Genomic DNA, 24,354 nt, shown 5'->3' with positions numbered 1-24,354 from the left:
CACTACCTGTCAACCCACTGGTCAGGTGTGTAAGTGGGAGTACAGAAGCAGAAAGCTTGTTGTTAGAATGTTATGTTCCTATGGATGATTGCCTATGTTCCCATGGGCAATAGCCAGTGTTCCCATGGGCGATGGCCAAACAGTAATTTTCAGCTTATATAAAATTGATTATTTTTCATGCCACGCAAGCAAGCAGGGTTACACAGGCTAAAATTGGCAGTTAGCGTATGAGCTCATTGTTACAAGTTTCATGATTAACAGAATGCGGTTAGGGGCTCCAGAAACTAGGCCTAAGGTATAGACTTCCTTTGTCCAGTTTCAGGTTTTAATTATCCTTTAACCCTTTCACATTTCAGCAGGCTATCACATCCCATGATAATAACACTTCTTACTTCATGTCTTGTCATTGATCCCAATCCAACTCCCCCCTAAAAAAGGAAGAGAGAGACTGGAAGGATTTGGTCAGCTCTTACCAGATCTGAACTGCCTTCTAGTTTGCATCAGAAATTTGTGGAATGTATATTCAGAGAAATATATGTGCCCAAATGGTAGCCAAAAGTGTAATTAAAAAAATATATATGGTTTTGAGAGCCACATATTTTATTTAGAGAAGCACACTGGTGAATCCCTTCATGAGTGTACATAATTCTTTCCTCCTGTGATTCCAGTTAGAAGGGAAAAAACTAAGTTTGGAACTTGAGTAAATTACTAAAGATTTTCTGGTGATAGGAAGAGATACAAAGCCATAATAAACACTTATGTAGATAAAGCAGCAAGCAAAATTCAGATTCAGCATACTTTCTTGAGTGTCTACTATGCACCACTACCTTAAAGGCTTTTCTTTTACCATTTTATCTTTATTGCAAACTTGGGAGCCAGATGCTAATCTCAACTGACCCAAGAGGAAACTGAGGCCCAGCTAGATTAACTGATGGAATTTAGATTCAAACTCAGATCCTCCACCTCCAAGTGCAGCTTATGACTTGAAAGCAGACATGTTTGAGGTCTAGGCAAAGGCTTTTCAGCTAAATTACAGTCTCTTCCATCAATGCTGGAAATGCAGCTTTCTCCACACTGGGTTGTTGCCTTAGCACACCAGGCGAGAGACAAGAGAACATTACCCCTGAGAACAGATCTGTGCCAGATATGCACATTCTAACTCAAAATTAGGCTGCCCTGGGTTAACAGAGGCTGCTCCCGCTGTTCCTGCCATCACTTGACCTGTAGAGCTTTCTCAAGAAAAGAACAATTGTTTCTATCTGGAAACCCTTAAGGTTGCTACTACCAAGCTCTTCAGGTAAAGCAGGAATGGAAGCTATTATCAGGGACTTCCACCAAGGGACAGGCCTCAGGGCAAGTAAATCTTAAAGAGCTAGGTAATTCCATCCAGATTATTTTACTCCAATGCACAACAAGTTTTTAAAGCTTCTGCTTTCATGTTCCCCGCCATTATTAAGCAAAGTTTAACAACACAGTCTGGAGATAGAAGTGGGGAGAACATTTGGGAAGTTAAACTATGTGCAAATGAAGACTTTAACTTTTGTTCGAATTACTTCAAAGTTAATACCTTTTCAAAAAGAAAAAATACAGCAAATTAAGTCAGTTGTAGTCTAATTCACTGTGGTCTGAATATAATGTCATGCTCATATAGATTATCAATAAATGTTTGTAGGAATGAATAAATGGATAGTGGTTTTAGAACCTTGCCAAAACCAAAGGTGGCAACCTTCTCTGGATTAAGCTAAATTTGGAATCTTTACAATAATGATGGAGGAAATTTCAGGCACAAGAATCAGAGAGCAGTTAAAAGCTTCTTCAAGTGCTCCTTTATTCTCTGCCAAAACCAGGATTAAACTACCTTCCCATGGTGTCTGCATTCCATTCTGGCCTCTGCTGGTGTGATTTCTTCCTCCCTCATCCCTTACTCCTCTTTCAGTGTCTGCCACTATCTGGACCTTTGGTTTTGCAACTTCAGGGGGTGAACATGAAAAGGTTTTGTCTGAAAGTCATAGTCATGCTCCCCAAGTACATCGGCAAACTGCTTCTTAAAAGGAAGGTACTGTGAACACTAAATTACCTCCTCTTGGGCAGAATTCTTTTACCTAATTGGAGGTGGGTTTAATAAGCAGGTCCTTCATTTGGACACTAAGAGAGTTTTCACAGATATTTTAAAGGCATCACAAGTTCTATATGTTGCAGTAAGTGTAAATGCCCTCTGTAAAAATGTTCGTGAAACTTTAATGCAATTACAGTGGTCTCATTTGTTAAGCCCACTTGTTTCTCAAAAGATACCACTCATTGGGTCATATGTGTTAGAGGAGTCAGGCCTATAAAAAGGAAATATTACCAAAAGTCTTCCAGAACCATTGATAAATGAATGAATTAATAGGTGAATGAATGAAGCTGTTAAGTAAAGTGTATAGAATGGCTTTATTCAACTGGCCCATAGAGCCTTGCAGCTCCTTTGGCAATTCTTGATTGGGAATTTAAAAATCTTTAGTATTTTAAAGAATTTTTCAATGGCTTTTTAGCTCCTAAAGTTTTGATTATTAAGATTCTTCTTTGGATTGCATTAGTTCAAGTACATTATTGTAGTTCCAGTAATAGCTTCCTTTTTTAAGATTAAAATTCTTTTCTTTGAGTTGATAAATTTCTTTAAAATATTCAGTCTTAGGGCTTTTTTGTTTCAATCACACATGAGCTCACGTGGAACATTTAAATTCTTAGCCTAAGTGTATACATAGCACTTATATTATTGAGTCAGCTTTCCTATACTGGCATTTAAATACTGTGATGTACTTTTTAACTTTTTAAAAAGTCATCTAATGCCTACAAACAAAAGAACGAAAAATTATTTGTTTTGTTTTCTCATTTTTTCTTCGTTTTCTCCTCTTCCTTCTCCTCCTCTTCCTTCTTTTATAAATATTTTAATTAGAAAATAATCTGTTTCATTGCTGTTAAAAAATGTGGTATGGATTGAATCTCATTCATCTTAGAGATCAAGCTTTATATTCATCTGTCGTGCAACCATTTATTCTCTAAGTGATGATTATCTACAGCAGTTTGGAGGCATCCTTTCTGATTTATACCTCCTACATGTTCATATAATCCTTTTATGTATAACTACAGTGAAAAACAACTGTATACAACTGTGTGAACTGCTGAGCTATGTTCTGATCTGGAGAAATTGTATTGATTTTTTTTTTTTTTTTTTTTTTGGCATCTAAGAGCATGTATTAGCTTAGACTGCTATAACAAAATACCATAGACTGGATGACTTAAACAACAGAAATCTGTTTTTCTAGTGGCTGAGTAGTCTGTATCTTGTTGCTGGTTGATTCAGTTTCTGGTGAGGAATCTCTTCCTGGCTTGCTGAGGGCTGCCTTCTTGCTGTGTCCTCACATGGCAGAATGAGAGCTCCGGTGTCCCTTTTTCTTCTTAGAAGAGCACCTATTGGATTAAAGCTTTATCTTAATGACTTCATTTAACATTTATCATTTTGTCACAGACCCCATCTCCAAATATAGACACATTGGGGGTTGGTGCTTCAACATATTAATTTTAGGGATACACAGTTCAGTCCATAGCAGAGCGCTTAAGCTTTTGTTCAACGTCAATAAAACCATGTACCTTTAAATTAACACACTAGAAATCTATATTAAATAGACTTATGGAAAATTTAAATATACAAAGTATACAGAAGAAGAAAATATCCCTGAATCGATCCCTCCATGATTTCTATTAGCTTACTTACTTAGTATTTTGTTTCAAAATATAACAATCATTCTCTCAATATGTTTCTGTTTTAATATTACCTTTACTAATAATATTTTTTTTGGGGGGGGGTCTACCTGGTGCCAAGTATCCAGAAGACAAATACAGAAAAAGTGTCAAGGTCTGCTTTTTAATCTGTAAAAACAAAACCAAAAACAAATATTGGCCTAGATAATATCTAAGTTTTTTTTCCAGTTCCAAAATTGCATAATTTACTTTATTTTGAGAATTCGGCTTTCTAAAAGCACAGTCAGATAAGAAAGTTTGACTTACTTTTGCTACATTAATTTTATCTTAAATGGAGTAGGTAGCAAGCAACTTTATAACAGTTTACTACTGATATAGTATACTGTTTTAATAGGTAGTTGAGCCAAAGTATTTGTCAATCTAAATGCTAGTTTATCATTAATTGAAAATATTAGAGTCATAAAGTCCTGGACTGTGTCAACTGTGAATGTTTGCAAAATCTTATTCTTTACAAAGCAACAGTACTGGCACAGTAGTAACGTTGGCATAAGGAGAGATATATAGATCAATAAAACAGAATTGAGAGTCTAGATATAAACCAATGTGTCTATGGTCAACTTATTTTTGACAAGTGTATCAAGATGATTCAAGAAGAAAGAATAATCTTTTCAACAAATGGTACTGGGACAACTGGATAGCCACGTGAAAAAGAATGAAGTTGGATACTTACCTCACATGATATATAAGACTTAATTCAAAAGTCTTGATAAAAAGACAAAAGCATAAAACTCTTAGAAGAAAATAGAGGGTTAAAATTTTATGTTCTTATATTCGGCAATGGATTCTTAGATATAACACCAAAAGCACAAGCAACAAAAGAAAAATAGATAAATTGGACTTCATCAAAACTAAACATTTTTGTGCATCATAGGACACCATCAAGAAAGCAAAAAGACAACCCACAGAATGGGAGAAAATATTTGCAAATGGTACATCTGATAAGGGACTTGTGTCCAGAATACATAAAGAACTCTAACAGCTTAATAATAAAAAGACAAATAACTCAATTACAAAATAAGCAAAAGATCTGAATAGACATTTCTCAGTATAGAAAGTAATAGAAAGTCACTAAACATTCTGCAGCTGCTTAATCTTTTAGTCAAAATCCATAGTATGAGAAACTAGATTGAAGGAACCTCTCTCCTTCCAATCTCTGCCCTCAACAACTACCATTCTTCTTTAGAAAATGAACATTTCTCCAAGGCATTGAGGAGCTTCTCTCTAGGCTGTAGTTAAGTCTCTCAAATCTAGAAAATGAGAACCTAGAGACAGGTACAATCCTTGGTGCTCAGATGATAAGTGATTTATAAGTTTATCTCGCTCCCACTTATACAGCTTGGTGGTGCAGTGCAAATCTTATCAAAAACTGGTTTAATGATTTAAGATTTATTAAGAGCTCTACAATGTCCTGTCCATTTTTGAAAAGTCACAAAAGAAGTAGTCACTGACCTCCTGGAGATTATAACCCCCTAAATCAAAAAGAAATACCTTATGCCCATTTTCTTTTGTTATTTTCTCATTAGAGTCGGAGACATCTGAGTTTCACAGGAAGCATACTATAGTATGGGAAACAAAATGCAGAAAAAAAGGTTAGTAGATTCAAGTGAAGAATTTAACATTTAACATTTGATAGAGAAATCTTACTTTCTAGGATAATTACACAGTTATTCATAGCCTAGATTATTTAACCAAATATGAAGCTAGTTAATTTTCAACAAAACAAGGTGCTACCTTCGATAGCCATCATATTAAAGAGATTCATATTCAATTACAATTAGAGGTCAAAACAAAAACTTTCCTACAATTTTTATTAGGTAAAAAAATTTTTCATGTTTCTGAACACTAAAAATGATTCTGTAATGTATAACAGCATTACTCAAGCTTTAGAATAGCCTCTTCTTAACGGTGTATGAACATAGCCTCATATATATCTACATCTGCCCAGACATAGTTGGATTTTAACTGTGCAGAGGTCAGATAAAGGTTCTTAACTTTTTATGACATCAATTATCTATGGAGGACAGAAATTGCAAAAACATTGCCCTTTAAAAGTCTCATCTGATCTATGGTTAAGATACATGTACTTTTATTAAAATCAACAAAACTATGCACCAAAGTTCTATAATCAGTCCACCAGGATATTCTAATCGAGTGTAGTGATATTACATTGTAATTTTAATTTGCATTTCACTAATGGAGCTGTCCTTCGAGGCATGTGAGCAGTACCAGTGATCTGGCCAAGGGCACTCTGAAACAGGCATCCACCGCTCCCTTTGGTGCTCTGCCATCATAATGACTTAGCTGCCTCTCCTCCCATTCTCTACTCCTACCATAACAAACTAACTATAATTCTCTTTACCTCAAAGCTTCTGCTTTCTGCCTTCTTTCTGTATATCTTCTTGCTACATTCCTCTCTGTATATCTCAGGTTCAAAGTCCCCACAGAGAGTGATAAGTCAAAGTGTGACCCTCCAGAATGGTGTGCCCCCTTGGACAGAATTCTCATGCCAAGTTACTTAAATGTCACTGGGAAGCCTATCGATAGTTGTCCTTAGATCAGGGGCCCACCCCTAGTCCAGTCACCTGTGGCTAAGAATCACAAGTGTGAAGGACAAAGAAGAGACTGTGTGTCTGGCAGAATCCCAGCAGGAGGCAGTGTACCTCACAGGCATGGAACACAGCCTGTCTATTACAGCCATCTTCAACAGTAGAGTGGACACTGATTGGACTTGCTTGGGATGGAATGAAGAACAAATTTCCTTATGATGGGCTCAAGCAGTGGTTTTCAGAGTATGCTTGGCATAAAGTCTGAAGTTCCTCCCTTAAAGAGAAACTTAGTAGGTAAGACTCTGAGCTCTCTATGCCCTTTTTCAATCAGAACAGTTTCGTATTATTCACTTTTACATGTTGGATTTTCAAATAAAAATCTCACTTGAAGATAAAATTCCACTCTTCACAAAAAGTGAACTGAGAGCCACTGAGCTACAGGAGTACAAAAACTTTATGTGAGTAATTTTTTTAAAGAGGCTTTCATTTTTAAAGATTAAGAGTTAATAAGATATATAATGAAATAAAGATGTCACTGAATGTATTTTACCCAGGTTTTTTTTGTAAAAAGCTTCTGGGAAGGATAAACAAGAAAATAGAATAAGATTATTTAACATTATATTCTTCATCCCAACTGTTTTTTTTGTCTTGGATGTTACCATGGGAAATTGTTTAATTATGATTGTCAATTTTTTGCTGAGTAGGATAAACATTTTGTTACCAAAGAGCAGATGATAAATTCAAAGGGTTAAAATAACACATTATTACAGCTGTCTTGTTTGATTGTGTTTACAGACACAGAACTGTCACGTCAGGGTAAAAGTTTATATTCACTGCTGGTTACATTAGTAGTTAACTATGTCAAATTTGGATACATCACAGCAATCACACGCATTATTTACATTTTAGATCAATGTATACATTATATTTTATTATGACAATCATATTTGTTATGCTTAGTCTTTAGCATAGGATGATCATCTGCCAAGAACTTTTTATAAAATTGAAGGCATCTTGATGGTATTTATAAATATGAATTTGAAGAGATATATCCTTATTCTCTGAGTTGGGACATCCTAATACCTATCATTTACTTAAAAGATGACCCATCTGGTAAAAATGTCAAGCCACTGTTACTTATTGACATGGCAAATAAAGTTATCTGAAACTCTTCTAAGCATTCCACTCCTTAGGCTGAACAAATATATCCCCAGATCCTTCTCTTGAAAATGCCCCCAAAATGCCTTCTTTCACCAATGCAAGGCATCAGCCTTCCTTTTCTTCTTCTCAGAATCTCAGTGTATCTCTGGTTTAAGCAGAAAACTATTCAACTAGTCTTATGTCCTAGAAACTTGTTGGTCTATGTGAAGTCGTTAGGCTAAGGGACAGGCTTCTTCTGACAGTGAAGTCAGTTCAGCCATTGAACTGTGTTGTAAGTCAATGGCCTTAAGTAAACTCTTAACCCTACCCAACTGCCTCAGAAATCGTGCTGTCAGTTGCAAGGGAGGCTGGAGAGGATACTGCACATGACTCAGCCCAAATGCATCACTGTTACTGGAATAAAACCCGAATCATGACCTTCTGAGGCTGGCAAGTAACAATCCTCTTAAAGTTGAATGACAGCATTCAACTTTAGTACCATTGCTACTAACACCCAGCTGGTGCACAGTCGACATCTGTGCAATTTAGGTTGGAAGTTCTTTTTGTTAATGATTATCATTAGAAATACAGTAGTATTCAGGGAGGAAATATAGTACATTTGGGGAGGAAAATGAAAGAAATATGACAATGTGTTAATCCTGTAACACTGATGGGTAGACAGCGGTTCGATATACTATTCTACTTTTGTTTGTGTTTAATATTTTTTTCATATTTAAAGCTTAAAAATACAATTAAAAAGCAATCGCCCCTCTTTCTTATAAAGGAGGATCTAGAGAATATTTTCTATACATGTAGTTTTATAAAATAATACAAAGTTAATTTAAATCACTGAGACACAAACATTATTTATTGACTATTTTCACGTTTATAAGTCTGCACAAAAAATTTTGGAATTCAATCTTTGATAAACTATATAAGGCAACATGACATCAGCAAGCCTATTTTCCAAGTACCTTAAGGTCCATGATTTCTGTAGCAGAGATTGCAGTAAGAGACGAAAGATGGCTTCAACACTGTCCTAAAAAGATTTCCTTTACCGATGCCCCAATGTGGCATCCCTCATACAGGGCCCTGAAACAACAGAAACGAAATGGGTAGATGATTGGACCAAAGGCAGTTATGTGTTTTTCTGTTCAATGATAATGGCTTAGGTTTAATTATGAGAATGGACTAGTGGGAGGAAGAGGGAGTGCCCATCATGTCAACGAGATTTGGAAGAATGACTGTGGGAGTTCTGGGTTCGGGCCTGATAACCTGATATTTACTGAGACCTGTTGTTAAAGATAAACAAAGCCAGACATTATTTGAAGTGGTGAGGATAGATATTACTCAGCACCAAACCATTGCTTTAGGGAAGAGGATCCAGCATGAACCAAATTCAACTTTGCCAAAATAAAAGGCAGGAGACTTTTCAAAGGCTGAAGTATGCTAAGGGAAAGGACCATAGGGTGTTAAGAGGGTTGATCCATGTGTCTAGATGACCTGGGTTTGTTAATTGATGCTTATCCAGAAGATAAACAAATGTCTCCTATCTTTAGGACAAGAGGCATAGTGCAAGCAAGGCACCCACTGCAGTTAGGCCCTGATCCTCCCACCAGACTGTGGGAGAGTTATATTCCTGACTACAAGATCTTTGAACAAAACTGTTTTGGGTAATAGAATTACATCTCAAAGGCAGAGATGTAATTTCTAATTACAAGCTTTCTAAAATCTGTTTGAAGGTGGGGGTTTCAGAGGCTTATCTGCCTATCTGGTTTTGGCTTGGATGAAAACAGTAAATTCTCCTGGAAGCATTACATTTTTTCAGGCAGATACTTTAAGGGAGCTGGAGTCATCGTAGGAGTGCAGCCTTGAGCTGTTAGAAACTGTGCTAGTGTTTGTTCAAGCAGGGCAAGAGTGGATGAAATCATTTGTGCCAAGAGTCTGCAATTTTTATAGGCCAAAGTTGAAGGTCTAGTCAAGAAGAGGGTGCAGAGGAGCCCAACTAGAATTTGGTCAAGGAAGGAATCTTTGTTATGGCTCAGAGTATGTACTAATAAAATCCTGTTGCATATTAAGTACCTCACAGCTCCTTAAAGATCAATATCACAGTACAAGCATAAGATGCATCACAACAGGTATCTTACTTGTCAGAGATAAAGAAATAAGAAACCCTAGTGGTGATTTTTTGGATATAATTTCCAGCGACCTAGATCTCCAACTGCTTCATGATGTGAATAATCAATCCAAATGTAAAAGCGTTTTCAGATGCTCAAGGATGCGTTTTCAGATGCTCAAGGATGCATTTTATAACATAATGGAGCATTTTGTGCCACACCAAAGAATAAAGAGGAGATTTAGGAAATGCAAGGCCTTTATTAGATTGGGATAGGAGATATTATGAATTTACTTTGTAGACAGGACTATTTATTTGTTTGTTTTCCTTATCAGCATGGAACTCCTTCCTCCCTTGCTTTCTCCTTTTCTTCCTTTTTTTTTTTTCAGTTTAGTAAAAGGTAGAGAAGACATCCCTTATTAACACTTAAAGCAAACAGAAAGTATTACATGTATCTGCTTAGAAAATAGAAAATTGAAACAGGGCAAAAACCATACAAAATGAAAATTACAAGCTATCGCTCCTCTCCTGAAATGACTCCTTCTCGTCCAATCTTTCACCTCACAGTGACACAGCAGAATACATATATACATGTATTCACGTGTATTTTTAAATTTATTTTTCTTCTTTTTAATCATAAAATAAGGCTCATACTATATCACCTCTTTACTTGTTTTTTTTTTTTTACTTATTGCCAAATATTGAAAATTGTTCCATATACAAATTTACATTATCTTTTAGACACCAGTATTTGCATTTATGGATTTATCTTTCTTTTATTTCACAATTCCCTCCTGATAGAAACTAATCGTTTGTATTTTTTTCCATTACAAATAATACTGTAATTAATGAAGTTTGATGTCCCTAGATCTGGGCGAACCTCTTTCAATATATCCGTATAGTAAGATCCATGTAAAGCAATTGCTTCTTCAAAGAATATGTGCAATTTGAATTTTTGTAGATAATGACAAGTTGTATTCCAGAAGGGTATTCAAATTTACACTTCCACCAATAGGATACGAGAGCCTTTTTCCCCTTATACCTTCATCAGGAGAGAGTACTATCCAAATTTTTTTTTTTTAAGTTGATAGGTATCTCATTATTTTGCTATTTATTTCTTCTATCATAAGCATCTTTCATCTGTTTACTGGCCATTGTATTTTTGTATTATAAGATTCATGATAGTACCTCTTACACATTTTTTCTATTGGTTTGTTAACCTTTTAATTGATTTGAATGAGTTCTTTGTAAAATCAAGAAAATTAGACTGTCCATCTGTCAAAATTTCTAATGGTAAAAATAAATTATCTTTCTTCATCATAGCAGATGGAATTATTAAGCCCTCTTATAGAAAATTTCAGCCCGATTCCATTTGAAAATGAGATATAGAAGATGACAAAAGCCAAACTCTTACTTAATAAAAAGGCAGTATGATGTACCCAAGAGAAATCTGATCTATCAGAGTTGGGAAAGCAACCAAATATTCATGCCTTTATAATCTGCATATAACTCGCACGCAAGAACGTCAAAGAGATCACTCTTTCATGTAGCTTTTCAATATCTTTGAGAATCCTGAAACTTCCGAATTTTGAGTGATGCTGCTTACGAATTTTAAGTTCTGTTTTGAGCATCTCAGCATCATTACAAAATTATATTGAGCAACTTTTTAAGTTAAAATGATATCATACTAGAAGGAAAGGCAAAATACAGCAGGAGAAGCATGTTATAGAAAGAGCATCATGATTAGGGTCAATAGACTTGGATTCTGGACTTGTCTCTGCCGATTTCCTGCCATGTAACCTTGGATAATTCCCTCAGTTTCTCTGTGTCTCAGTTTTCTCATTTATAAATAAAAATAACATTTCTACCTATCGAATAGGTTGCTTTGTGAATTAAAAGAACTCATGGTAGAGCATTTGGCAAACCATATAACACTTTCATTTTCTTTAATTGTTGGAAAGCAATGTATCTGTCTGTTACGTTCAGCAATGGCTTCCTGTTTGTTCTCCAATGAGTGAAAGTTTGTGATACTGATTACAAAACTTAATATAAAATTTTCTCATGAAGCGGGTATAAACATAGCCTTAATTTCATTTTATTTCCTTTATATTTAAATAATAACATCTTTTGATTAAAAGTGCCCATTTTAGCTTCTTATTTTTTTTCATGATAAATGTATGTCTTCGTATATGGAAATGATTAGAATTGGAATCATCAACAAATTCAAAGCAGTCCTTTGCAAAATTATGTTATAAATTATATATTACAAATTAACATTTATATGTTATAGGAAATAAAATATTTAAGTCACATGAAGTAAGAACTACAAGAATGCTATTAGAGAGATTTCTTAATAAGAAGTATTTCTAAAATGTTCCTATTCTAATTTCTAAACATTTAGAGAAATAAGTACAGAGTTTTCAGATTTGTTTGTTTGTCATTCTGGTAAAAATGTTTGCTTGAAAGCCCAAGTTTTCTGACCTATATTATTGAGTCTCTTATGCCCGTGGCATCTTGGACTGCCAAGAAATGTGTATCAAAGTGTCAGGGACAGCAAAATATGTTGTCACTTTCAACTCTGTTTTATGTATTAATATCTGTACCCAAAACCTCTCTCTTCATTTAATCAGTGAAATGAAATGATATACTGTCTTTATCTTGACTCACATAGAAAAACACAACTGACATATCAGTTATCTCAGAAGACTATAGAAAATGCTTCACATATTTGACTGAGGATATAAGATATTTTTCCCTTTAGTCATGATTGTGGTTGTGGTATGCAAAATGGAAAATCTGCCCAAAATACACTGGTTGAGCAGGGAGAGGGGACAAGAGCAGTGAATCCCTCTCCCCTTGTATGTCGATGACTGGTATGTCCTTAAGTGTGCCAAGATATATTTACTTGCTGATTATCCTGACCCAAAACAAAACGAAATAAAACAAAACTTTCTTAGGTAAAACTGGTGCATTTCCTAAAGTGGCCTTGATCTAGGGGTTGTTTCTAAGATATTTGTGGTACTTTCAGATGACAGACTATACATCTTGAAGGTGTTTCATACTTAAGAGACTAGTGTATTTAAAAGGATGGAATTGCATTGTAAATGCAATCAGAAAACTATGGCTTAAGTCTTGGTTTTGCTCTTTACCAGTTACAGAGCCTTGGGAAGGTTGTTTAATTTTCTCCTCACAAAATTTCTGCATAAGATATAGCACGAGGCCAACAAGAGAGTGGAGATTAAATGAGTATACATAAAGTACCTGGCACAAATTCAGCACTCGGTGTTAGCTATTGATATTCCACTTTAGTGTTGTTTTAAATGTGTCTATAATACCTAATAATTAAAAATCTATACAGTTTTAAAAATGTTTTCACACACATTATCTGATGTGTTTCACGTAACAACCCATCGTCGTAGACAGAGCAGAAATTGTCCTATTTGGCAAAAGGAGACAGCGTAGAGAAGATCTGTGACTTCCTCAAGTCCCCACCACTACCGTGTCAGGGAACCATGATATGAATCGGGGTCTTCCAAGTCTCCATGCTCTTTCCCACAGGACAATCAACCCAGTATAATATTGAGTTGACGCGTGACTCTAGAAAGAATATGTTTTAGGTGTCTGTGTAATGGGAATGTTGGGGATCCCCTCCATCAGTCTCAGATTAAATGATTCATTGGAAGGGCTCACAGAACTCAGAATAGCTGTTAGACACATAGTGATGGTTTGTTACAGTGAACAGATCTAAAATCAGTAAAGGCAAAGAGGTATAGGGCAGAGTCCAGGAGAAACCATGCACAAGCTTCCAGTTGTCCTCTCCCAGGGTATACAGGTAGTGCTTAATTCTCCCAGCAACAATGTGAGATAATGCATACAAAGTGCTATTGTCAACCAGGGAGCTCTCCTGAGCCTTGGTGTCCAGGGTCGTTTTGGGGGTCAGTCTCGAGGCCTCCAGAGGTCAAACCGATACAGCGTATTGGCCCCAGGCAAACAAAACATGTGTTCACCATAAATCACATTGTTAGCATAAATTATGTGACATGACCCAAGGCCTTGGTTATACAAAAATACTCTTATCAGAAAGGATATTCCAAGGGCTCAGAGCTTATCTCCCAGGAGCCAGTTAAGGCCAGTCCATTCTTTAGCATGTATAAGGTTTGAGCACCTCTATTCTGCTGAGCTAATCCTTTACTTCACAGCAGAGGTGTACTGTCTGAGCATCCTGAAGATATCAGAGTACAGCAAGAAGTAATGCAGAGGCAGACGTAGCCCAAATGAGAGCCTAAGAACCAATTTCTAAATTTGGTCCTTATATCAATCCTCTGAACTAATGGGCATTTTCAGCTATTGCAGTGGGTTACCAGAACCTAGAAAGTCTGCCTCTGATCCCAGTTGTGAGCTCCATGTCGCTACTTTGGGCCCTTTGGCATTCTAGGAGTGTCGCGCTGTCCCCTGTTTGGGAGACCTCGCACAGAGTAAAAGGGAGAGAGGCTTCAGCATCCTTCAGTAATGTACGCTGAAGTAAGGATTTTATTAACACATTCAAAATTTCATTTCTAGAGTAAGAAAATGAAATAGGTAAGACTCAGGTAAGAGAAAACTCAACTTGGAGTGGCTGAAACAGCTAATGGATTTATTATCTCACATAACAAGAAGCCCCAGGGTTGTACAGTGCCAGAGTTGCTTGATTAGCACCTTGACACCATCATCAAGAGCTCAGGTTTTTTTCTGCTCTTCCATCCTGAGCACGTTGGTTAGCTTTCTTCATGGTTAAAGAATGACTGTCACAGGTCCAGGCATTACATCTTCACACTTCATTATACAGACCCAAAAATGATTTTTCCTTGTGTCTCTTTCAAAGAGCTAAGAAACTTTTCCCAGAGGTTTCCCTATCAGCTTCACTTCATGTCCAGATGGCCAAAACTCCTTCTTCCCAAGCCAATCACTGGCAGAGAATGACGTTTTCTCCATTGTGTTAATATAATCAAACATCGACACCCGGGGCTGGGAATGGGACTAGCATTTTCTACAGCCTATGTTTTCTTGGAAAAGTATAAATACTAGAATGAATGCAGGGTCTGTTCAAAGAGAGGGAGTAAGGAATTGCTATTGGGTAGGCAACCAAAGGGGTCTGCTGCAGCAAATTCGCAGGTAGAAGGACACAGAAGCAATTCTCCACAGCTTCTGAAATCTCTAGTCCTCATAGGGGATTCCAGGGGTCACTTATTGCCTCAGTTTCTCAGAGTTGGTTCCCAGCAGAAAAAAACTAAGGCCTAAAAAGCCATGTTTAATGCCCTTATAAGCTTTATTTTCTCACTTTTTGTCCAGTTGTCCTCCACAAAGGAAAACCCTAGACTTTAGGAAGGAAACACCCTTCATTTCACAAGTCTATTCATCGTTAACTCAGATGTGCCTGCTGCATTAACCAGATTCAGGTGCTGCTCACTAGGGTCCTTTAAATCTCTGACATACTTCTGTTAGCAGCGGGACCACAGCTATTTTCAACATTTGTCATCCTTAAAAGTCCCTTATCCCATGAAATTTTATCAAATTAGGACTTACTGTCCTTTTTTCTCTTCCCCTCACCTATTTCATTTTCCATCGTCTACATACCTTCAGGCTCGGTAGCATTCCATTGGGAAATGGGGTTGCCAAGAATCTTCCCCTTGGAACGTTCCATTAATCTAACAATCTCTGGTTATCCCCAGTCTTTTCAATTTACAGAAATAAATCTGTGCTCTCAATTAGTAGAAACAACTTTCCAGTTATTATTTTTTGGTTTAGAAATCACTCAATTGCTTTCATAATTTGATATTTTGTATCTGGCTTTCAAACGCTCTAACCTAGAACTGACAATACATATCACTTAAATCTTAAATGTTTCCCCTCCAGAGCTATTCCAACCCCCATCATTTTTATTGTGTTTAAATGCAGGAAGAGACATCGACATCCTTACCCCCATTAGAGTTCAGTTCCTTTTTCTTCACACCTCTCTCTCCCTTTGTCAGGTTCCAGGAGAACTAGCACACTACTAGCACAATAATTGCCTCACACTTTCTGCTTTCTGTCATTTCCTCATTCTGCTTCTCCCTATTAAATGATTTGGGATAGCTGTCTTTTTATAGGCTGGTTTACACAGTAGTAGATGGCTTACCCGTTGGTGCAAATATGCTGCATGATCATTTTTTCATACAGAGGCTTTAAAAATTGATTCTGGAGCCTGTCAACATGAAAGATTCCTCAGGAGAATGAGGAGTGAGAAAGGTATCACAATAATTCTACAACAAAGACTTACACTTTGACATATGAGCTTGTTGTTTTCATAGCTCCTGCTTTTTTTTTTTCTTGGTTATGAAAATAATACATGTTTATTGTAGAGAATTTAAGAGAAAAAGGCAGCTATTAGAAAAGATGTGGAGGAGTATATTGAAGGCAAACATTCTAATGAATAAGACTGAGTCACATACTATACTTGCACAGTTATTGTCATATGCATTCAAAGCAGAAATACAGATTGTTGGTCCTTATGCCGTCAATTTGTGTCAACAAATTGACACATTTCATTGACTTCTAAAACATGGAAGATATTTTCTTAAGCAAATATGAAGCAGGTTAATTCAATAAACATTCAACAACAAATATAAACAAGTTCCTACTAAGTTCCAGGTACTGTTCTAGGTTGGGGAGTATGGTAGTGAACAGAACAAAGCCCTCACAGAACTTATATCCTTGTAACTAAGACAGACAAAGAAATAAATATATCAGGTGAGCCTTGAACAGAAACCTGAAGGAAGTGAGGTCTTCGCCCCTGCTGACATCTGGGAAAGAGCCAGCACAGAGGCACTGAGGTGGAAGCATGTATGTGATGCTGAAGGAACGGCAAAGAGGCCAGTGAGACTGGACTGGGGCAAGAGGTAGCATGGTAAGGAGATGGGCTCAGAGAGGGATAAGGAGGCCAGATCATGCAGGAGTTAGACCATGGAAGGACTTCCAATTTGATTTAGAGTAAGATGGAAAGTCCCAGAGGGTTTCATGCAGATATGATCTGACTTAAATATTAAAAGGAATATAAATGATAACAAATGGACAATTATGAATGAACAATATGACTGAAATAAAGGGACTACAGAAGAAAAGCATTAACCTAAGTATTTTGGAAAATAGTATTTGACTACATACTGTGTATTAGTAGTCTGGGTTCTCCAGAGAAACAGAACCAATAAGATAGATATAGATATAAATACAGATATAGACATATATACCATGTGGTTTATATCTATCTATCCTATCTATCATCTCTCTCTCTCTCTCTCTCTCTCTCTCTCTCTCTCTCTCTCTCTCTCTTTCTCTCTCTCCTGACCTACCTGCCTACCTACCTATCATCTCTCTATCTGTGATGTATTATAAGGAATTGGTTCACATAGTTATGGAGGCTGAGAAGTACCAGGATCTGCAGTTGACAAGTTGGAGACACGAGAGAGCCTTTATAGGTCTCCAAAGGCCTGAGAACCAGGAGAACTGATGATATAGGTTCTAGTCTAAGTCCAAAGGCAGGAGAAAGCCAATGTTTCAGCTCAACGCAGTGAAGCAGAGAGAAAGAATTCTTTTTTTATCTCACCCTTTTATTCAGGCCTTCAGCAGATTGCATTTGACCTCTATATTGGGAAGGGCAATCTGCTTTATTCAGTCTACTGATTCAAATGTTAATCTCATCCAGAAACATTCTCACAGACACATGATATTTAGCCAAATATCTGGGCACCCCATGGCCCAGTCAAGTTGACACATAAAATTAACCATCACATAGTGTAAGACTGAAAACAAAACTATACAGAAATATTTTATTTGAATTGGTAAATTTGTTTTTCACAGAGGTATAGGTTAGCAACTCGAAACTATTTTATGAGCATTATAGGATTGTGCAATAAGTAAGTAGATTGTGGATAATAAGAACCAGGTATCTTAATAAAGGAGAAATAAATTACAAATAAGGAAAGGGAAAGACTACAATAAACCCTATCACGTATTATATTAAATTCAGAGTTCAATGTGAATCAGTGTTATAGTGTTAGAAAGAGAGAGGTGTGTGTGTGTGTGTGTGCGCTCGCATGCACATGCATATTATTTTTTAGCTCCGTTTGCTGAAAGGGCCTGGAAGCGATGATATCCCAGTAATGATGAGCACGCAGAGGATCCAAAGATCTTGGTTTCTAAACATCATTCTCCAATGAAAGGAGCTGGGCTTCTTGGAGAAATGGCTGATTCGGGGCTGATTCAGAGAGAAAGTAAAAGATGAGCCTGGACCCTTTTGTGGTGTCAGAAAACAAGGAAGCATTAGGAGACATGATGGGAGCGTGTCAAAAGAATATAGGAGCTCCCAACGTGCCAATATGAGACAAATTGAGCAAGAAAATAAACTCAATATTCATGAATTTGTACTGATAGAAATAATGAATTGAATATATTGGTCAATTCTTCTTTACAGTAGAATTCCAATTAGTATGCTGCGGAATAATGGAAATAGAAAATCACTCTTTGCTAAATACCGCGGTAATAACTGTAGCAGGCTAGCAACATGGACAGATGCTAAAATCAGTGGGCAAAACTGTGATGAGAAATAGGATATTTACATAGTCTCAAAGTATCTCCCCCACAAGGTACTTATTAGTCACAATGAGAAAAATCATAACTTTATAGTGGAGAAACCTGGCAGACACCACCTTAATCAAATGATCAAAGTCAAAGTCACTAATTATGGGAATTATTGACATTATGTACCTCCTGTTATGCTGCACTTAGAAGGGCATAATATCACTTCTGTAGTTTTCTTGCCAAAAACATGTAACCTATGTATAATCATGAGAAAATGTCATACTAACTCAAACTGAAGGACTCTTCAAAATATCAAGGTAATGGAAAATAAAGAAAAACAGAAATTATTTCAGATTAGAAGAGACTAAGGAAACATGAAAACAACTTGCAATGTGGGATCTTGGATTGAGTTCTGTACCAGAAAGAAGATAATTGGAGAATTTGAATAAGGTTTGCATCTTAGTTAATAGTATTATATCAATGTTACCTTCTAAAATAGCATTAGGCTGCCAGTTAGTAAAAGTTATTAAGAAGATGATTATCACATAGAAGGCTATAATCAAATATATTTGTTCTAGGAAAAGGAAAAAAATGCTTGGAATTTAGAAATTGAAGTTATAACTGAATTACACACTTTAAAATTACAACAAAATGTTCCAAGCAGTTTGACATATAAATTCAAAATGATTCAAGTTCCATTCATCTCAAATCTGGTAACTTTATTTTCCAAATCAAATATTTCAAGTACAAGGACAAGGAACAGCTAGATATTGCCAAAAGAAAGGAAGAGTGACCTATACTGAAAGGAGAAATAAATTAACTCTTCGTAACTGAATTTTGAACCCTTGGATTGTCTTTAGGCTAAGATTTTCCGATGACTTTTAAGCATTCACTTTTATTCTTTCTTCTGAATTATGAAATATATAATATGCATGACTCTGAAGAAAGAGAAAAAAGAACCATTCTTTGTTTCTCTTGTCCTATTTCCTTCTCCAAGAATTGACCTTTTCATTTAAGCTTATTGCAATGAGAAGACTAAACCTGCACTGCTCAAGGCTAGTGATGGACCACGCAAACTTCCTAGGCAGTCTAATGCTCTGCCTCTTCACACTAATATTCTTTCTCGGTATTTGTTTCAATATCAATATCAATTTGTGTTCAATATGTCTGTTTAGTCAGCTGGGAACTACTATGCTGTACTATATTTCACTATGTCACATTACTATGTCACTGTCATGAGACGGTTTTCTAGGGTCTCACGTTTCTACACATCTTGTAAGCAAGGCACTGTCTGTTCTTTGTTCCAAATTATCTGACCCCAGAGACTTGTGTCATCTACCAGCATCCATGAAACAGTGGCAGGTTAACTTATTAGCTTGCAAGGAGTGCAAAAATCTCAGGTTCCTGGTAGTTTTGAGTAGTCATTTTAACTTACCACACATGCTAATTTCAGGCACAGGATCACAGGATTGGTGTTTGATCCCATAACTCTACTATGTGACTTGCTTTTGTGCCCAACAGAAATACTCATTTAAAATAATATTAGCACCTATATTTTTCCTAGAAGTCAGTGTCTCCTTTAGTGGGAACAGAACCAATTTGGGTTTCAGCTACCACGTAGAGTTGCTTTCAAAAACCTGAGTGAGCTGGTATCATATAAGACAGATTTATGCCCATGATATTTTAGCGCCCTTGTTGATTGGTTCCCCAAGCAAGTGCCTCCTAAGCCACTTCATAATATGGTTCTGTTACCTATAAAGGCAAGTGTGTGTGTGTGTGTGTGTGTGTGTGTGTGCGCGCGCGCACGCGCGCGTGCACACGCACACACACACATGCACGCCTCCTATGCCCAAGCAGGTGACACCAGCTACTCTAGCGTCCCAACCACCTACAGTTCTAGTTTTAGGAGGTCATGTGGAGACTTAGGGCAGAATTCCATAGTATAGGACAGAGGGGTGTGTGTGTGTGTGTGTGTGTGTGTGTGTGTGTGTGTGTGTGTGTGTCTGTGTGTGTGTGTGTGTGTGTGTTTCTGTGTGCATCCTCCTACGTCCTCCCCAACAGTAAGCCTTGCTGCTGTGATCAACATGTTTCTGCAAGCCCAGAAAATTACATTCATTACATTCTTGCCTGGTTTCATTTTAGAAACAGCTTTAAAAATCTCAAACTAAGTATTTTTTGTTTAGTTTAGTTTTTAGCAGCAGCACATGTGGTGGGACAAGGACAGTTGAGGAGACGGAGAAAGGTGACACCAGATGGTATGGATCACATAGGAGACAGAAGACGGATGATTCTGATGTGTCTTCTCCTAGGAACAGATGTGTTACCAGGTTGCAATAGCTCAGCAAGATGAGATGGGTACTTGCCATGAATCTTATCTTCTCTGTCAGAGATTTATTGAATAAGAGTAGGGTTTGGCTCCTTTTATCTGTTGGCCTGCAACCAAAGTAAAATGCTCCATATGCCGAAAGGGACTATCCTATTTCATCTAATCCAAAATTTCCTCCACTATCAGATGCTCCATTATTTTATGATATACTAAGAAAGAAAAATCATTGCCAATTGAACTATGACACATCATGTATCGTAAGACACATCCCAATTTCAGAGATATTAAAATAAGAAAAACAGTGTGTCTAGGAATTGATGAAATGTGATACATAAATTGGAGGTTGCAAACTTTTTGCCTAGGCCATTTCACAGTATTTTGTTATCTGACTTATCATGTGAGTTTATGACTCTGAATAAATAATAATAGCTACCAGTCGTTAAGCACATATATGTGCCTGCTGCATTTACATTCATTATCTCCAGTCCTTTGATCTGTACAGCAAAGGAGTACAAATCCCATTTTAGAAAGCAGGAGACTGCACTTCTGGAGGTTAGGTAAGGTATGAAGGGAAGCCGCTTAGAAGGAGTGGGAGCTGAGATTTGAATCCAGCTGGGTCTTCTCTCCAAGCTGAGAAGCTTTTAGTTACTCTAAGGGATTGCCTATTCGAAGAAGCTGAGTTGAGAGTTGTTTTGAGAACGATACTAAATCTAAATATTTGTGGATTGCTTTAGAAACAAGTTCCCACCTGTCACACAGCTGTCATACAACAATAATTGCAAGACTCAGCTCCTCTCTTTCAGCCGGAGTTAAAAGTGAAAGGAGGGGTAAGGGGGTGGCTATTCACCTTCACGGAAATCATTACAGACATAATGGAACTAATACTTTGTGAAGCTACAAAGTGCAGCATCATTGTTTACCTCCTGTCAAGTTTTTACACTTGGGAAGAAGATAGCCCTTCCAGAACTCTCCATGTTGATATGGTTTTTGGCCTTTTCAAGGGCCTGAAAGGTAAGGGCTTCAAATTCTTAAAACATATGCATAAAGTATTTCTAGTACATTAAAATATACCTCACTTTTTTGGGGGGGAGGGGAGAAGGGGGTGATTCGAAGAAGTCTTTGCCATAGCCAAGAACAGAATTTTAACTGATGGCAAAAATATAAAGCCTTGAGATAATGTTTTATCACTGTTTATTATCATATCCAAAGAAGAGGCCTTGACAAGTGTTGGCTGCTGCTGGGTTACCATGGCAGTAATCAGTCAAACAGGAACAGAATTTTTAAAGCCTACTTAACCCTTTTTCTTACTCACCAGTGTAAAACTGGAAGAAAAATTTTCATTTTGTGCAATACTATTGGATGAGACCAACATGTCGCTTTGTAACGAGGTTCCAGCCTTGCTCCCTGGGTTATCATGTCCCCTCACACCCTTGCTCCAGCTGCAGGGAACCACAAGCATTGCCTGAGTGTGCCACTATCTCTCAGACCTCTGAGCAGAGGCACACAAGACTTTTTTAGCACACACACCCTTTAGCACCTATCTTAGACCCGACTCCTATTCACATTATACTCTGAAAGTAGCACCTCCTCCAGGAAGCCTTCTCCATCCTTTTCTTCACTCACTATAGGTAAGAAATATGCCTTCAGTGCTCCAATAACACTCTGTATTTACCTCCATCTTAATACACATCCCCTTGTCTATAGTTGTTTGTGATAGTCTTAGTGAAGAAGGTCCAGAACTGGTCTGCTTGGATTTGAAGCTCCCCTTCGTTACTTACTAGCTGTGATCTTGAGCAAGCTACTTAACCTAAGTCTCAGGTTCTTGCTATGTGAAAGGGGAATAATAACATCTACTTCACAGTATTATTGTAGAGATTAAATGAAATAATATCAGTAAAATTCTTAGTACCAGGGAATGTTCAATAAACGTTAAAGTAAAAACCTGTCTCCCAACAGAGTCTAAGCTCCATGAGGGCAGGGACCATGTTGTTTATCTTTGAATATTCAGGACTTAGCAAACATCAGGCACATGGCGAGCATTTCCTAACAGTCTAACAGTATGGTCAAGGAATGGGTTTCTCTACATAAACAAATTTTCCGTAGAGCCAAAGCTTAGCCTTGAACACACACACAGAAAATCGCTTCTTGTTTCTGATTATAAAATTAATTTATAACTACTGGTGAAAATTTGGAAAACACAGAAATATAAGGAACAAAATAAAAACCATCAGTGATCCTATCATTTACTGTTACTATATTAGTGTATCTCCATGTGTCCTTTTTTATGCACATGTATACATTTATATTATATTGAAATATTCTAACATAACTATTAAAATATTTGTTGGACCATATTTCTCTGTTGATGGGCAATTTTTATAGCAAGTGTTAATACTGCAATGAACATCCTTGTGTCATATGTCTTTGCAGGCATCTTGCATTATTTAAAAATTTTTTTTCTTGAACTGTTCCCACCATCCAACAGTTTATAAGCATACCCATTTTGCTGTGCCTTTATCAGAACTGGATTTTATCTTAAGAAAACATCTTTACCAATTTGATAGATGAAAAATGACGTCTCATTTTTCCTCCCTCTCTCTGTAATCTGATCACACAGCTCCTCGTTTAAACCTGATGACTCACTGTGGCCATTCTGACCATCAAATACTATGTCCCTCTAAATCTCTTTGCAGCTCCCTGGGAGTCATGACATGTGTGGAGCATTTTGTCCCTATATTGAATGGCCCTAGATGGCTGAGCTTTCTCATATATCAGTCCTACGATTTTAGTTTCTTTCTATACTGTCAACAACCATACATGACTTCTAGCTGCTTCCAACAAGATATCAACTCTTCTAATTCTCTCTTTTTGATTTATTGTGTTTAACGAGCATTTATTGTATGACTACAAGGTGCAAGGTTTTTGGAAAAATTTTGAAGGCAAGAGGAATACAAATATTAATTGGACATAGTAAGCACCTACTCTGAAAGAGGAGATAGAGCTATAAAGAATTATATAAAGGAATCAACTGGGGAAAGAGGAAGTAGTCCTAAAATAGGACTAAACATAAAAGCAAACAGGTTCCAAAGTGGGATCTAGTATTTCTTAAAGCATGATTGCTTTAAAATTATACCCTCAAAATTAATGTTGTATAGAACCCTTCTAACCTATTGGCATAGAAACCAGGTAAACAAAATTATTTAAGTCTTGTGCTAAATGAGATTAAATAAGCTTTGATTAGAGGCTCAGGATATTTCTTCTATAATAAGGATTTATAACCTGCTGGCTCTGACTCGAAGAGCTTCAGTTGGCTCTTCAAAAGGCATTCTTGCTTCTTTCTTTGGTTTCAGCTATGTTCCTTAGAGGGAAGATCTGGTGTTGCGAGTATCCAATTAAATGCTTCTGTGTAACAGTGAGAAAGGATGATATTGCTAATATGGCTTCTTTGTAATTGAACATTATGAGCTTCTTTCCTTTTGTCATCTCTTTGAAAAAGATGCTTATACAAGGGTGATCTAACCACTTAAAATGTAAATGTTACTTTGTATCTTAGATATTTTAGTTACATGTGGCCAAAATACACATTTTGAAAACTCCACTTTTTATTTCCTGAATGCCTACTGTGTTCCAGGCACTAAATATTTGAAATATTTATGCGTTTTTAAATTTCTAATTAGAACTGTTTTCTTCAATATTCACCCAGATCTGCTGGCATCATCTAAGCCCAGATGTGATCTGTAATAAGACAACTTTTTTTTTTTCCTGTTGGACCCTCAGCCTACAGTACAGAACCAACTTCACCAGGGGGAATATATGATTTATCAAACTTTATT

The 24,354-nt window shown here is 36.8% G+C and overlaps 1 protein-coding gene and 1 long non-coding RNA gene across 20 annotated transcripts in view; one reads left to right on the top strand and one right to left on the bottom strand.

Annotated features, from left to right (window-relative positions):
• The window catches only part of PCED1B (PC-esterase domain containing 1B), a 145,483-nt gene that overhangs the window by 31,641 nt on the left and 89,488 nt on the right, over nt 1-24,354 (top strand). Inside the window, exon 3 of one of the 19 annotated variants that reach the window (XR_003047788.1) lies at nt 5,325-5,378. The exons of the other annotated variants lie outside the window; for them this stretch is intronic. The gene's annotated coding sequence lies outside the window, so the exon portion shown is untranslated. Of the gene's footprint in view, nt 1-5,324; nt 5,379-24,354 lie in introns of those variants that run through there. 19 annotated transcript variants of the gene reach the window in all.
• Nucleotides 3,883-8,563, bottom strand: LOC112483834. Its single transcript, XR_003047789.1, has 3 exons — nt 8,462-8,563; nt 5,290-5,357; nt 3,883-3,909 (listed from the first exon to the last, which is right to left on the bottom strand). It is a non-coding gene; the product is annotated as an uncharacterized LOC112483834 (long non-coding RNA).

The sequence above is a fragment of the Pteropus alecto genome, unplaced genomic scaffold (assembly GCF_000325575.1).
Source record: "Pteropus alecto unplaced genomic scaffold, ASM32557v1 scaffold196, whole genome shotgun sequence".
NCBI classification, from domain to species: domain Eukaryota; kingdom Metazoa; phylum Chordata; class Mammalia; order Chiroptera; family Pteropodidae; genus Pteropus; species Pteropus alecto.
This window is presented reverse-complemented; position numbering and strand designations above follow the sequence as displayed.